Source organism: Mus musculus, chromosome 5, assembly GCF_000001635.26.
Source record: "Mus musculus strain C57BL/6J chromosome 5, GRCm38.p6 C57BL/6J".
NCBI lineage: Eukaryota > Metazoa > Chordata > Mammalia > Rodentia > Muridae > Mus > Mus musculus.
In genome coordinates, this window is record NC_000071.6 from 65485785 (window position 1) to 65501574 (window position 15790).

At 44.7% G+C, this 15790-nt stretch overlaps 1 protein-coding gene across 7 annotated transcripts in view; it reads right to left on the reverse strand.

The window, feature by feature from the left end:
* Positions 1–15790, reverse strand: part of Smim14 (small integral membrane protein 14) — a 90306-nt gene that overhangs the window by 38941 nt on the left and 35575 nt on the right. For 3 of the 7 annotated variants that reach the window (NM_133697.4, NM_001376975.1, NM_001376974.1), the window contains exon 1: positions 6952–7099. The exons of 2 other annotated variants lie outside the window; for them this stretch is intronic. The gene's annotated coding sequence lies outside the window, so the exon portion shown is untranslated. Of the gene's footprint in view, positions 1–6662; positions 6928–6951; positions 7100–7156; positions 7205–15790 lie in introns of those variants that run through there. 2 more of the 7 variants (NM_001376973.1, NM_001376976.1) reach the window with 2 other exon arrangements.

Sequence of the window (15790 nt, forward strand, 5' to 3'; positions counted from 1 at the left end):
GGACGGATCTATGAGTTCCAGGCCAGCCTGGTCTACAGGGTGAGTTCCAGGCTACTCAGGGTTACATAGACCCTATCTAAAACAAATCAACCAACCAACACAAAAACCCAACCGTCCTATAAGACACCAGCCACCAAAGCAGTGACCTCTAGGGCTCTGGAATGTACGCCACGGAGGCGCTTCCCCCCACCTAGCCCTGCAGCCTGATTAGAAGCACCATTAGCTGTGTGAAAGTCTGGAAGTTCTGCCAGGGCAATGGGGTCAACGAGCGAGCGTAAAGCGGCTCAGCTCTGCAGTTACCCAAAGCTGACACATCTGTGTTTTGACTACAAGTTTTAAAAAAGCAAAAAGGGAACTGAAAATCCAGTATGAAAATAAGTAACAGGGGAAACTTTCTCCAAAATAAAAGCAGTGCCATTAAAAATGTTATTAAATGGGTGTCTGTAAGCTCCACGATACATCTAAATGCTAGTTAGCTTAGAAAAATATACATGTTTTCAGAGTTGACTATTTTAAAACTACATATATTTCAAATTATAGTTTTGAAATACCTCATTCTGCCACCACAGGAAAAACCCAAACTCTCTCCTCAGAGGCAGCTCTAATACAAATGTTTACAGAGTTTTCTAGCCACAGCCAAGTGCATGCAGACTGCCTAGATTTTCTGAACTACTATTAATTTCACTTTGAGTCACGAAAGTGTTTTATGTTTGTTTATTTAATTTACTATTACCTTTTTTTTTTTTTTTTTTTTTGGTTTTTCGAGACAGGGTTTCTCTGTGTAGCCCTGGCTGTCCTGGAACTCCCTCTGTAGACCAGGCTGGCCTTTAATTCAGAGATCCACTTGCCTCTGCCTCCCAAGTGCTGGGATTAAATGGGTCACCACTGCCTGCTATTAGCTTTTTTTTTTTCTTTCACTCTTACTGTGTAGTTCTGGTTGGCTGGCGTGGAACTCACTATGTAGATCAAGCTGGCCTCAAACTCAGGGAGATCTGCCTTTCTCTGCTACCTAAGTGCTGAGATTAAAGGTATACAATCACACCCTGCTATGGCTTATTTTATAACTAAACTGGTTACTGTAATTCTTCAGTTTGAGTTAACTAAACATGGTTCTTCATGGTATTTATAAGCATGGTAACTATTTTCATGCCCAGATAACTGAAAACTTCCAAGTGATTTTATTCAAAATGTTTTATAACATAAAGCCAATTAAAACCATGTCTAGTGTGGTGTAGGTCGTAGCTTAACGGAATAGTCTTCACATAATTTATAAGAGGCCACAGGTTCAATTCCCACCACTAATAGAAGAGGGAAGAGTTAACAGGCTACCATGGCCTACACTGAGACCCTTTCTCAGTCTGGAGAGACCTCTCTGGGGTTAAAAGCACTGGCTGCTTTCCCAGAGGACCCAGTTTTGGTTCCCAGCATCCACACAGTGCTCCACAACCATCAATAACTCCAGTTCCAGGGGATCTGATGCCCTCTTCTGAACTCCCCGGGCACCAGGCACTTACATGGTGCACAGACATACACGCAGGCAAAACATCCACACCCATAAAATAAAATATAATAATTAAAACCCATGGACAGGGAAGGCAAGTACTTCGGAGAACATACAGCCCAGCCGCTGGTCTTAAACATCACTGCCCATTCTAACTGTCTGGAAACGGGCAGATCAAGTAGAGGGAGAAATACAGGGCTATTAATAGAAGCCCAAGGCCCTCAAGTGAGTCGAGAGCTGGTGACCTAAGTCTCCACAGAAAGAGCGAGGCTAAAAGAGGACAGAAGGCTAAACAGTAGGTAGCCCTTGTCTGTGTTGAAGTCACAGATGTGAATGCAGCACGCACACGTATCTTCTCCCTCATTTGCAAAGCAGTCTTGCCCTGAGAACCCTCTGCAGTTCATGCTTATCCGAACGTAAGGCACTCACACCGACAGATGTAGAAATAAATGACTGGTCAACAAGGAGAAACATAAAGAAAGAGGAGGAAAATAGTCCCAAACTTAGTGCTAGCCAGGTCGGCTCTCAGAGCAAAAAGGACGTGGAAGGTTTTAGAGGGTTCTTTGTGGTTGCTGATGTTCTGTTTGTTTTGTTGGAAATAAGGCCTCACTATGCTGCTGCCCACATTGGTCTCAAACGGTCTTCCTCCCTCCGCATCCTGAGTAGCCAAAAATAGGAATGCTTAGAGTATTTCTCAAAATGGTCTCCTAATTCTGTAACTTTGAACAATAAAACATCAACATTTTTTTTTTTTTTTTTTTTTTTTTTGGTTTTTCGAGACAGGGTTTCTTTGTGTAGCCCTGGCTGTCCTGGAACTCACTCTGTAGACCAGGCTGGCCTCAAACTCAGAATCTACCTGCCTTTGCCTCCCAAGTGCTGGGATTAAAGGCATGCACCACCAACGCCCGGCAATATTTTCTTTTTCAAAAGAAAAATCTTTCACAGAGACAGAAAACACTATTTTGTCCTCAACTAAAAGCTTAGGGCTGGAGAGATGGCTCATCAGTTAAGAGCCCTGGCCACTTTTCTTGAGGATCGGATACTCACAACAGTAGACAACGACTACAGTTCCAGGGGATCAAATGTAGTCTTTGACCTCTGGGAATACTGCATGTATGTGGTGCACACGCGTGCAGGAAAACCACCCATATACAGAAAATAAAAATAAGTACGTCATAATAAACAATAGCCCCGCTTATTGAAAGTAGTGTGTAGAGTTCTGAGTGCCCTTGCTCACAGGAGTGAGCCACGCTGAGGGAGCACGGGCTTGGGATGAACCTCTCACCATGTCTCGGTGTCTTCATTTATAAGATGTGGGTAGGAAACTTAACTCTAGATTGCTCTGTTAGCTACATAAAAACAAATGAAAGAGTAATATTTAGCATAGTAACCTTGTCTAACACACCCCAAATCAGGACCACTATAAAGGAGCTATCGTCTGAAAAGGAGACACTAAAAACCAAGGAACATTCTCAAACTTTAATGGACAACAAAATCACCCAAAGGGTTTATTCAAAGTGCAAATCTGGAACTGGGTGTGGTGGCTCCCGTCTGTAATTACACTGGGGAAGCCTCTGGGGGAGAGACAGGAAGACCTCCAGTTGACCAAGGCCAGCCCAAGCTACGGAGCCAAGACACCGCCTCAAAAACCCGAAGCCCGGTGGAAGTAACAGGGCAGAAGTTCAAGATGGGCCCAGGCCGGCCTAGGTTGCATAAAACCCCACCTCAAAGAACAACAAAAGGTCCAGCCAAGGTCTGGGGTGTAACTCAATGGGAAGGTGCTTACCTACCACGGACAGAGGGCTGGGTTCAATTTGCAGCACCAAGCAAAAGTGGGTTGAGAAGGACGCGGATGCTGGGAAACCCACTTCTCCAAGGTTCCACAGGTCTAAAGGTGAATGATGGCACACACACCAAAGATCATTAAACAGATCTAAGGCTGTTCTACAAGAAGCTGCTGAAAATTCGTTTTCTGAGAAAAGAACAGGCCTGAGGAGGAGGAACACAGAAGCGTCCACAAGTTCATCCATCCGGCAACAGGCACAGCGTTCCTATTAGGCCTTTCTGAAGAACTGCCAGCGTAAGACGCATAAAACAATTAAACTAAGGCAATCCAGCTAGTGGTAAAGGCTGTGAGTAAGGTAAGAAGAATAGAGAAATGAGGTGATTTCTTTAAAAAGCCAACATCTGAACTGCAACTTGAATGACAGAAATGAACTGGCCAAGGCAGACTTGGAGAATACTGGAGCCCCGGGGTACAGGAAGAGCAAAGGCCTTCAGGCAGTTGTTCAAATGCTAGTAGATTCAGACATAAGAGAAAGAGATGAAAACCAAGAATACACCAGCTCCAGCGTACAGGACTAGGTAGGAAGTACCTAACAAACCTGATATTCAAAGGCTGACCTCCAACTTAACGACACCTGCTTGCCTCTGCCTCACAGGAGTGCTGGGAATTAAAGGTTTCTGTCACCAGGCCAGGCCAGGGTTTTATCCTGAATGGGAGCCTTTCAATCAAGTAAGTGTGTGTGTGTGTGTGTGTGTGTGTGTGTGTGTGTGTGTGTGTGTGAGTGTGTGTGTGTGTGAGAGAGAGAGAGAGAGAGAGAGAGAGAGAGAGAGAGAGCACACCCAAGTGAGTGTGCGAGCACTTAAACTAAAATTTGAGGAAACTCTTAGGCTGTGATATGAGGAATGCACCGTAAGTAAGTAGCCAAAGTTGGAGACAGGCCAGGAAATTACTTCAGTTGACCACATAAGAGACTGTGGTAGTCTAGCAAGGGCGGTAGCACCAGGGATGGAAAAGGAGTGCACACTGAGTGCTGTAATCTCTTTTAATTAAAGGCTGGAGAGATGGCTCAGTCATTAAGAGCACTTGCTTCTTGTTGAGAGGACCCCAGTTTGGTTCCTAGTACCCTTGCCTGGTGGATCATAAACTCGTAACTACTTTAGATCTAGCACTAGGGAATCCAGTACCCTTTTCTGGCATGTGCGCACACACACTCACATACACATTAGATATAGACATACACAAAAAAATAAATTGTAAAGATTTGTAAAAATTAAAGAAAAAAACCATGTGACAGAGAGTACTTGCCATCTGGAATTACTTAGGAGATGATGAACGACAAAAGAGACTTACAGGTCTTAGGGAAGCTTATGAGACATCAGCCCAAAGTGGCATTAGCAGACTTAGGCTACTTCACCATACTTAGCCTTTGAAGTTGGGGTTTAGAGGGCATTTCATTTCTGGATAGGCTCCTTTGGAGTCAGTGGTTAAAAACCAAACAACAAAAAATGTGTAATAGATGGCACATACCTAAACCCCAAAGCTAATACAGTAATTAAGTATGCTATGCAGCAAAATAGATTCCTCCAGACTCTTATGGACTGGGATGGTAACAGGTGCCTGCATGTGGAATACAGTATAACTAAGGGTTAAACCTAAACTTCCCTGTGAAGTCATTAGATACAAAAAACTTCAGTAACATTCCACATTGCACTTGCTGCCTGGATTGTTTAACAAGCCAAGTAAGCCTACACGCCATTCGGTGTCTGTTTTACTAAATCTCACAGTATCACCAAGAGACATAGGGGGAAAACTTTCCACACCATGGCTTTAATAACTACTGCTTTTCCAACATGGTGGAATTTCACCCTAAAAGGTCCATAGGCCATAGCTGCAAATACATACGTACATACATACATACATACATACATAACTCAAAAAAGTACCGGTATGTAAAGCCACAGCGAGGGGTGGCTCTGAGATTACAGCACTAACTACTCTTCCAGAGGACCTGGGTTTGGTTCCCAGCAACACAGCCACTCATAATCCTCTGTAACTTCAATCCCAAGGATCCACCACCTCCTTGAGCACCCAGGAATGCACAAGGTGCACAAACATACATATAGGCAAAATACCCATTAACATTAAATAAAATAAATAAGTAAATAACAAATGTAGTATGATACCATATTTTTGTAAAGCAATTGCAAAAGCATCTTGAAGGATATGAACTAACATTCCGGCAAGAGGAGAGACGCGATTATCATTCTTTCCTCCTCATGTACTTCTATAAACATCTCCTCCAATCACTACAAAAACATCTCACAAAACAAAAAATATTGTTTTAGAATAGTAAAAAGGGTGAGGGTTTTTTAAAAAAATCTGAAAAGGGGGAAGTGCAAAAAGAAAATTCTCCTTTGTCTATATCATCAAGATTCCAAGTATGGGAGAAAAAAAAGAGGGAAAATCCATGATCTACACAGGAGGAAAAGATTTGATACGAGGTCCGTTACTGCCCAAGGGCACACCCTTCAAAGATAGGGGTCTAAATTCCTAAGACTTCTTCCCAGATTTGATGGACAGCAATCAATCTGTTTCCTCGTTCCTTCCTGCTGCTTTCCACAGAAACACTATAAGTATCTTGGAGAGGGGGAAATGTCCCTTTTCGAAAACACGATGGAACATCCAGGCTTGGTTTTCTGGTCTGAGTGCGGAGGGCAAAAGGGTGGGCGGCTACACTGAAGGAATCTGCGCGAGCAGGGAGTCACCTGAAGCAGGAGCACGCAGCTGCTTCCCCTAACCTCCACAGCAGACACAGGGCAGCGAGCGTTTCCAGACTAGAACCCTTGGTAAACTGTAGGTTTTTCCCAATTCTGGTACGGATAGCTGCCAAGTGACACCACAACACAAAATCGGGAGGGTGTCTTCCACACATGCAGGTATAAATGCTTCCTGAAGCTCATCAGGCGCTCCAGCTGTAAACCCAGGGCACTCCATTACTAAGGCCGCATCCTCGGCTTTTCCAACTGGGGCAACTAAAAGCATCCTGCCGCCTCGCTACAGTTAGCAAGTATCATCTTGGCTAAAATCCTAACGTTTAAGCAGCCACTTCGGAAAACTTCGGCTTTAAGCAGCGACACGGATCTCAAACCATTGCCAGGCTGTTGCCCTGCATTCCTTCCGATAACGGTGCTGCTACCTGCTCCATTGTCAGCCCCGGCTCCACGTACTGAACCAACAGAACTGAACCAACAGAAAAGGGGAATCCTTTAAATCCGCAACACAATGGAGGCTAAAGAAGAGCTCTGGCTTTTAGGATGGCAGCTACCAACACACCACAACAAAAGGGCCCCGTCCGGGTGACTTCATCGAACCCACCAGGCAAACGCCACCGCCCGGCCTTCGGGGTGACTGTCCCTAACCCCCTGCACGCCCGCGCCGCCTATGGGGCCCTAAAAGTGAAAGCACCCGGACTGCGGGTGCCTGTGCAGCCCAGCTGCAGGCTGCCGGGCCAGCGGCTGCGGGCTCCCCGGGTGCAGCGCCCAGCCAAAGGCGCCCGCTCCGCCGCAGCGGTCCCCGGGTGCGCGCGGCCACAGAAGTGGCGACGCCAAGAGGGTCGCCGAGGAGGGCGGTGGGCCGGGGAGAGAGGGGGGGACGGGACACTCACCCGCCCAAAACAGCGGCGGGCGGGGAGGGTGGCGGCCGGGAGCGTTCCGGACGCCGCTGTCGCTGCCGATGCTGCTGGCCGCCGGCCTCCTCCCCTCTGTTTGGATTCGATAGACCACGTCACTCTTAGCCACGAGACCCGGATCTGCGGGCTCCCCGAGGGCGGCGCAACAGATTGTAGCACCCGGAGCCGCTCGTGACCCTACCTAGGGAGCATGCGCGTGTCGCGCGGGCCACCTGCGTCGGAGGGGGGCGGCTCCCGCAGCTCCGGCGCTGACGTGCGTGGGCGCGCCCGGCGTGGGGGAGGCAGTTCCGGTGTGGCGGGGTGGGGTTGCTCCACCGAGAAGGAAGGGCAACCCGGCTGTTAAGTTGTCCCACGTCGCCTCCGTGCTGTCTTCCGTGGTCATGATCATCTGACGTGTCTGTCTGTTTGTCGAGGGAATGGCTTCTGTCCACGGCGGTGTTTAGTCATACTTAGGCGGAGGGGCGCGCGCACAAATTGATGACTGCTGAGACCCGGTCTACCTGCAGAGGTGGCGGTGGGAGTTCATCATCAGGCACGCGTGAAAATCGGAACTCGAAGATTACAGAAGCATGTCAGCTGGGAGGTGGGGAGGGATGAGTGATCCTGATGACGTTCGGATTTTGGATTGGAAAACAGACCTAAATTAAGTTCAACCTTAACCTTAAAAGAGAGATGTTAGAAGCCGGATGTGATGGCTCAACAGCAGAAGCAGAGACAGGCTGGTTTGCAGAGCGAGTTGCAGGACAGCCAGGGCTGCATTGAGAAACCCTGGGGGAGTGGGTGGGAGTATGTGAATTTGAGCCCAGCCAGTGCAGCATAGAATATGTCTGGGTTTTTTTGTTTTTTGTTTTTAAAAGTGAGGGGAGCCTAGCCATGGGTTTGCCCTCCTAGTGGAGGAGGGAATGTGGCCAAAGGAGGTAGCAGCACACCATTCTTGGGCTTGGAAGTTAGGAAGCAGTATTTCAACAATCCAAAGACAGCTTAATTCCCATGTAAGAAAGGACGGGAAATACCAGCAAATTGAAGTGTGGAGCCTGATAAGCAAAAAGAGCACCTCTGGAAGCAGCTGTGGCAGCCGTAATTCTACAGATGTATCCAATGACCTCGAGGAACTCTGGACGAAACTAAGCATATTTTTATAAGAAAGTACAAGAAAAAAATTATCCTGAGAATCTAAAGTCTGGACAAAAAATAGTGAACGGCAGAAAACATCCACTTGGAATTTCATTTTCTTCCCTAATAGTTTAACAATCTGACAACAAAAAAAGAAAAACAAAACCCTTTAAAACAGTGCTGCACAGTCTGTCTTTGGCTACATGGTTCACAATCCGTGTTCTACTGAGGTATGGCCTGCTTTCTTTGGTAAGGTTACAAGTTAGAAAAGAAAACAAAACCCGACCAGCGAAAACAAGCAGGGGAGCTCTGTCTTCCCTGGTACACACTGTAACTACAAAATTTCAATGAAGAAACATCCCATATTTAAAACAGAGGAAAGAAACCTTCATGATTCTCAGTGGCTGAGCTGAGAAAAACAAAACTGCTCCGGGAAGTGATGGCACATCCCCTTAATCCCAGCACGAGGAAGGGAAGGTCTGTGGAACTCTTGAGTTTAAGGCTCCCTGGTCCATAGAGTTCCAGGAGAGCCAGGGCTACACAGAGAAGCCCTGTCTTGAAAAAACAAAACAAAACAAAAAGCGGTGGTGGTGCACGCCTTTAATCCCAGCACTTGGGAGGCAGAGACAAGGCAGATTTCTGAGTTGGAGGCCAACCTGGTCTACAAAGTGAGTTCCAGGACAGCCAGGGCTACACAGAGAAACCCTGTCTCGACCACTTGCCAAACAAATACACCACGAACCTGACTTCCCAGCTTGTAATCCACTTGTATGCGTTATTTTTACTTTATTCCTTAAAGTCACCTATTTTCTTTGACGTCTGCATGAAATATTTTCAGAGATTCTACATCAACCAAGTGACACTATCCTTTTTCATGTAATACTAGCACTTTATGAAGACAGCATTTCATACACATATATGTAACTTATTTTTACTTCTATGTGCATTGGTTTTGACTGCATGTATGTCTGTGTGAGAGTGTCGGATCCCCCTGGAACTGGAGCCACAAGACAGTGCTGAGCTGCCATGTGGGGGCTGGAAATTGAAACCAGGTCCTCTAGAAGAGCAGCCACTGCTTTCAAACTCTGAGCCATCTTTCTAGGGCCCAAGATGGCATTTGTAATTGTTCCCATCCTATTGGATGCTCTTGACATTTCTTTCTTTTTCTGAGACAAGGTTTCTCTCTGAAGCCCTGCCTGTTCTGGGACTCATTCTGTAGACCAGGGTGGCCTGGAACGTAGATCTACCAGCTTCTGCCTTCAGGGGCTGGGGTTAAAGGCTTGCACTGCCATGCCCAGAAATGTTTACTTCAACTCTTGATAGGTTACAAACATTACGCTGTTATCACTGCTGCCTTATGCAAGAATATTTTACAAAAATATTTGTTTATTTTTACATATCTTGTTTTCTTCAGGTGACACCATATTCGTCTATCTCATTTTTCTTTTACCTAAGCATATGTATGTTGTCTAATTCATTTCAGATTTACTGAAAATTAATTTTCTAAGAATTCTTTTGTATTTTAACATCCTTATTGAGGTATAATTCCTAATTCTGCCCTTTCAGTTCCATAGTTTCAAGAGCATTTTTGGGCTCAGAATTTTACACCATTACTAGTGTTAAAATACAACATATTTTCATTATATTTGTGCTTCTTTTGGAGACATGAGGTCCTTGTACTCACACAGCACCAGGAGAACCAGGAATGTTAACACTTGTGTCTTCCCAACAGAGGAGATAAAATCAAATACCCGAATTCCATCCCCAAAGCTGAAAGTGGATGTTGTTAGTTAATGACCTGGTGACCTTTTTGCTATCAGTAGGGGCAGACCTCACCCTAATTCCCAAGAATGATTACCTCAGGTGCTTCCCTCCCTAGACTCTACTTATTCTTAGTTTAGATGTCTCCTGGCCTGTTGACCTCTATGCTGTCAGAGACCACACTAGAGTCTAGGTCTTTTAGCTATAGAACGCCCCACCCCTCACCCCCCCCCCCACACACACACACACTGATGGTCACAGGTACCTTGTAAAGAGTTTCTATCTTAATCTTTATTGTGCACCTGGATTTGGGCTGATTGGACTGATTGCTGCCTGGAAACCTTTTCCCAAATTCTATTGTGCTTTTAACTATGCTGGCAATGAGTTACCTTCTAAAATCTGACCCAGGTTGACAAAGCCAGTCTGCACCAGGATTTCATTTTCTTCTTTTTGAGGGGTTCACTTTCCTATATGACACCAGCAGGGACCCCCCTTTTTTCTTTTTTCGGGGGCGGAATTGAGACAGGGTGTAGTTCCAGCTGTGCTGCAACTCACTCTGGAGACTAGATTGGCCTCTAACTCAAAGAGATCTACCTGTCTGTGGGGATAAAGGCATGGGCCACCATTGCCTGGCACATATTTTGAATGAAATTTTATAGATATAGATTTGAATAGTTTTCCCCCCAAGATAGGGACACTATGGAGCCCCCCTATCTTGACTCCATTTTCTTTTTGATTGAATGATTTCTTTTTGAAAGAGGGGATCAAATAAAAGATGAAATTTATAAGTTAAAAAAATGTGTGGGGGGCAGTTTTATTAGGAAGTAGTAAGGAGAATCCTTGGGAGAGCAGGCCTGGTGGGGGCAGAGGGGGGGCATAGTCCACTGTATGTCCTCAGTACTTGCTTTATAAAGTAAGTTACAAGAAAAGATGTTGGGCCCGGCAGTGGTGGCACATGCCTGTAATCCCAGCACTCGGGAGGCAGAGGCAGGCAGATTTCTGAGTTCGAGGCCAGCCTGGTCTACAGAGTGAGTTTCAGGACAGCCAGGACTACAGAGAGACCCTGTCTCAAAAGCAAAACAAAAAAAAAAAAAAAAGAAAAAGAAAAAAGAAAAGATGTTGGGATCCTAGGTCGCCGCCAACATGAACGTCAGTGATTCTTACCTCTGGAGTGTCCTGTTACCTCAGGGTTTGTTGGATCAGTAGGATAGTGCTAAAATGTGGCTTCTGGGGGTAACTCATAAATATGCTCATTGGAGCTTCCCTGTACCCCTTCTTTTAGATTACCTGTTTGGAGGGGGCTGTCACTCTTTAACATCAGCTCTATGAAGAGGCCCAGGTAGAGAAAACAAGAGTCCAGCAGCAGGGCCTAATGACACAGACCTGTAATCCCAGCAGCTGTAGAAACTTAAGGCAGGGATATTAGACATTCAAGCCCTGCCTGGGAAGGTCACTAAGACCCTGTCACTACAGAAAAAGTAAAGCAAAGGTCTAGGGTGCTTTTAAAAGACTTGGGGTGTAGCTTAGTGAAGTGTTGGTCTAGCATGCAATAGACTCTGGGTTTTGTTGGGTTTGGTTTTTGGTTTTTCAAGACAGAGTTTCTCTGTATAGCCTTGGTTATCCTGGAATTCACTCTACATAGTAAAACCGTGCCTCAAAAACTAAGTAAATATTAAACTTGAAAAAAAGAATGTAAATGTGATTCTAAGTATAATATAGCAGAATTTCTACCACAATGTCTCCATGTCTGGGACATAGTAGAGATTGGATAATTTTAGATGAGCTTTAGAATTAAAATAATAATGGAAAATTGGCATAAATATCAATAAAGAAGTGACATCATAATACATGAGCATAGCAAATCAGTAAGTAGACTTTAATGTCAGCACATGAATACCTTATAGAACGTACACTGTTAATTGACACAAAAAGGGAGATACAAATGACTAATATTTGAAAATCTTCAATATGATTAAACAAAATACAAATTAAAAGTTTATTTTTCTTTGACATTTTTATGTGTAGTATGTGTGAGTGTTTAAAATTGTGTGTATACACCCATGGAGACAAGTAAGAGACATGGCACCCAGTGGAGCTAGACTTAGAGCTGTAAGCTACCCAGCGTGGGTGCTGGGGTCTGAACACAAGACAGTTGCAAGAACAGTGAGTGCTCTTAACCACTGAGCCACCTCATCAACCCCTTAAAACAACTTCTTTACTACATTAAAGAAATATATTTTATGGGCTGGAGAGATGGCTCAGTGATTAAGAGCACTGACTGCTCTTCCAGAGGTCCTGAGTTCAATTCCCAGCAACCACATGGTGGCTCACAACCATCTGTAATGAGATCTGTTGCCCTTTTCTGGTGAGTCTGAAGTCAGCTACTGTACTCATATACATAAAATAAGTAAATACTTTAAAAAGATTATTTCAAAGATTTTTAAAACTGTATGTACACATTAGTGCAAAGCCTGTGGGTAAAGAAGGTGGCACTGGGTCTCCTGGAGCTGGGATTACAGGGGGTTGTGAACTCCTGTGGGTTCTAGGCACCGAACCTGGATCCTCTGTAAAAGCAGCAAACACTCCATCCGCCCAGCCCCAACAGAAATATTATTACAAGGAAGATTTGGTATTAATACTTTGTTTGTTTGTTTGTTTGTTTGTTTTTTGAGACAGGGTTTCTCTGTATAGCCCTGGCTGTCCTGGAACTCACTTTGTAGACCAAGCTGGCCTCGAACTCAGAAATCCACCTGCCTCTGCCTCCCCAGTGCTGGGATTACAGGCATGATCCACCATGCCTGGCGGTATTAATACTCTTAACTGCTGCCCGTAGACATGTAAATTGGGGCATATGTTTGAAAATCAATTTGACAGTATTTCAAATTCCATAAAGATATTCATATGAATTGGTGTGGTGGTCTAACCTTGCCATCAGTCTCCTTACACTAGAAGTGGGGTAGATAGAAAGATCTCGAGTTGAAGGCCAGCCTGGGCTACATTGTGAGAACTTGTAGGTGAGATAGCTCAGAAGGTAAAAAGCAGTTTCACCTAACTAAGCCTGTCGCGTGAGGAAGGTGACGACTGATCCTCAGAAGGCACCTCCCTCCCGGCTTCACAAGCACGCCCAGCATGTTGGCAACCCCTTTCCTACATTTCATGTATATGAGTACACCATTGCTCTCTTCAGACACACCAGAAGAGGGCATCAGATCCCACTACAGATGGTTGTGAGTCACCATGTCGTTGCTGGGAATTGAACTCAGGACCTCTGGAAGAACAATCAGTGCTCTTAACCACTGAGCCATCTCTCCAGTCCTGCAGAAATATTTTTAATAAACCACATTAAAGAGCCAGGTGAGGTGGCCCACACTTTTAGTCTCAGCATTCAGAAGGCAGAGGCAGGTGAATCTCTTGAGTTTGAGGCCAGCCTTGACTACATACTGAGTTCCAAGACAGCTACACAGGGAAACTCAGTCTCAAAAAAAAAAACCCACATACTTTTTCTAAAGCAAAAAGTGGCATTACATTAGTCACCCCTGGAAAGCGGTAGGATAAAACAAGAGACATCCTTATCATTATTTACCTGTGTATGGTTCAAAGTCTTTCCATATGCACATATTACTCATATAATACAAAAGTCAGGTGTTAGTATTTTCATTATTTCTTGCAATGCTTGGAATCAATCTTTTGTGTCTGCCAGCAAATATTCTACTGCTGAGCTAATATTCTCAGCAACACATTAGCAGTATGTTTAGCTTATGTTCCATGGGCTTGTGTGACACTCTAGGCTCAAGCAAGCCTCCCACCTCAACCTCTTGAGAACTGCAAGCATGTCCAACTACCCCAACTTGTTTGTTTGTTGAGACAAGATCACACCATGTAGCACTGGCTGGAAATTGCTATGCAGACCAGACTGTCTGTCTCTGCATGCTGGAATTAAAGGCATAAATGAACATACCCTGATTTTTGTTTTGGGTTTTTTTTTTTTTTGCATTCCTAAAAATTGTGTTTGCAGTGCAGCCTGGTGTCATATGCTTTACTGACTTTTCTGGAGGCTAGCAATCCAAAATCAAAATGCCAGACAGGTTGGCTTCTAATGAGGTCAAGTCCTCCTGGTTTTCAGATGACCTCTTGTTGCTATGTCCTAACAGAATCTTTATATACACACCCTTCTGCTGCCTTTAGTAAGCTTAGGTTTTTCAAAACGCTTTAACCTCCCTTCTAGTCCATCACCCACCAAAAGTAGTGGAAAGGAAAGGTTAATAGAACAAAAGAGAATGTAGACCTGTTTAGAAATAGTTGTTTTTTGTTTTTGTTTTTTGTTTTTGTTTTTGTTTTTTTTGTGCAATTCTAATCTTCGTTGTCAGAATATCAGCAGTTCAGTTTAGATAAATCAGCAGTGGCAACCAGACCCACATGCAAACACCATTCACAAATCAGCAACGGCAGTCAATCCAGAAGAAACCACAAGGCTCCACCAATTGGCCCGATTCTGAGAAAGCGGCAAGAGACTGCCAGAACACCATCAGAGGTTTTTGGTGCGCTTCTCTCTATGAAGTCAGGCTAGATGGTGACCAACAGAGAATGGTAAGAAGTACCAGTGTCACCCAGCATCATCAGCAAAGCCCAACAATGACCAGTAAAATATGGCAAGGTGTACTAACATCACCTAACGTCATCCACTGTCCGTGGGGCTATATTTATATCCTTCCCAAACATCACACGTTCTCTCGAGTATCCACTCTAGCAAAATATTGCATGCCCCTTTTCTAGGCTGCCTCTAGAAAGACCTCAAGTGTCTGTTCTTAGCAAAACATCCTCCCACGTGTCTGCTTTAGCAAAAACATCCTCTCATAAGACAGTTTTTAGAAAAACGTCAGCCAGGCAGTGGTGGCACATGCCTTTAATCCCAGCACTTGGGAGGCAGAGGCAGGTGGATTTCTGAATTCGAGGCCAGCCTGGTCTGCAGAGTGAGTTTCAGGACAGCCAGGTCTATACAGAAGAACCCTGTCTCGGAAAAAAAAGAAAAGAAAAAGAAAAGAAAAATAGTAAAACATCATATGACACAACAACTGACTCAGAAAAAAAATTTCTATTTCAGCCTTTTTATAAAGTTCACAGTCTTCACTCTGGGTGTAGTAGTCATACTTTCAGCTGCAGCACTCAGAGAACAGAAGCAAGTGGATCTCTGTGAGTTTAAGGCCAGTCTGGTCTACATAGTAAGTCCAAGACAGCTGGAGCTACATAATGAAACCGAGTCTCAGAAAAGCACCCCCACCCCCCAAAGAAAAAGGTTAACAGTGTTAGCTGGTTATGGTAGCCCATGACTTTAATCCCAGAACTCAGGAGAGGAGGTAGGTAGAGCTTTTGTGATTTTGAGGCTAGCCTGGTCTACATAAGGCCTCTGAAACTTGCTGTGTGGCTGAGAATAATATTGAACTCCTTGAGCTACCATTCCAAATAGAAGGACTACAAGAGACTATCACATATCCAGATTGGCATGTAAAATTTTTAAGATTTATTTTTATAATGTGTGTTTGTCTTTGTGAGGGTGTGTGTACATGTGAGTACCGGTGCCCACAGAAGCCAGAGGAGGGCACTGGATCCCGTGTCATTGGAGTTACAAAAAAATCACGAGCCCAGCCTCTTCATGTGGATGTTGGGAACCAAACTCAGGTTCTCTGCAGGAGCAGTATACGCAGTAACCACTCTCCAGCTCCTGGATGTAAATCTTGAAGGGTTCCCACGCACTAGAAGATAAGATCTTTAGTGCCACTTTTTGCTATCCATTATGTCTTCAGCTGACTTAACCCACAGACACTCTTGCTTCAGCCATAATATGAAAGGATAAACTAGCAGAGATTCCTACATTAAAAGGAGAAGGAAGTAGAGGCGGGAACCCTCTGGGAACTTTATTGGGCTCTTTCATAGACCACCTGTT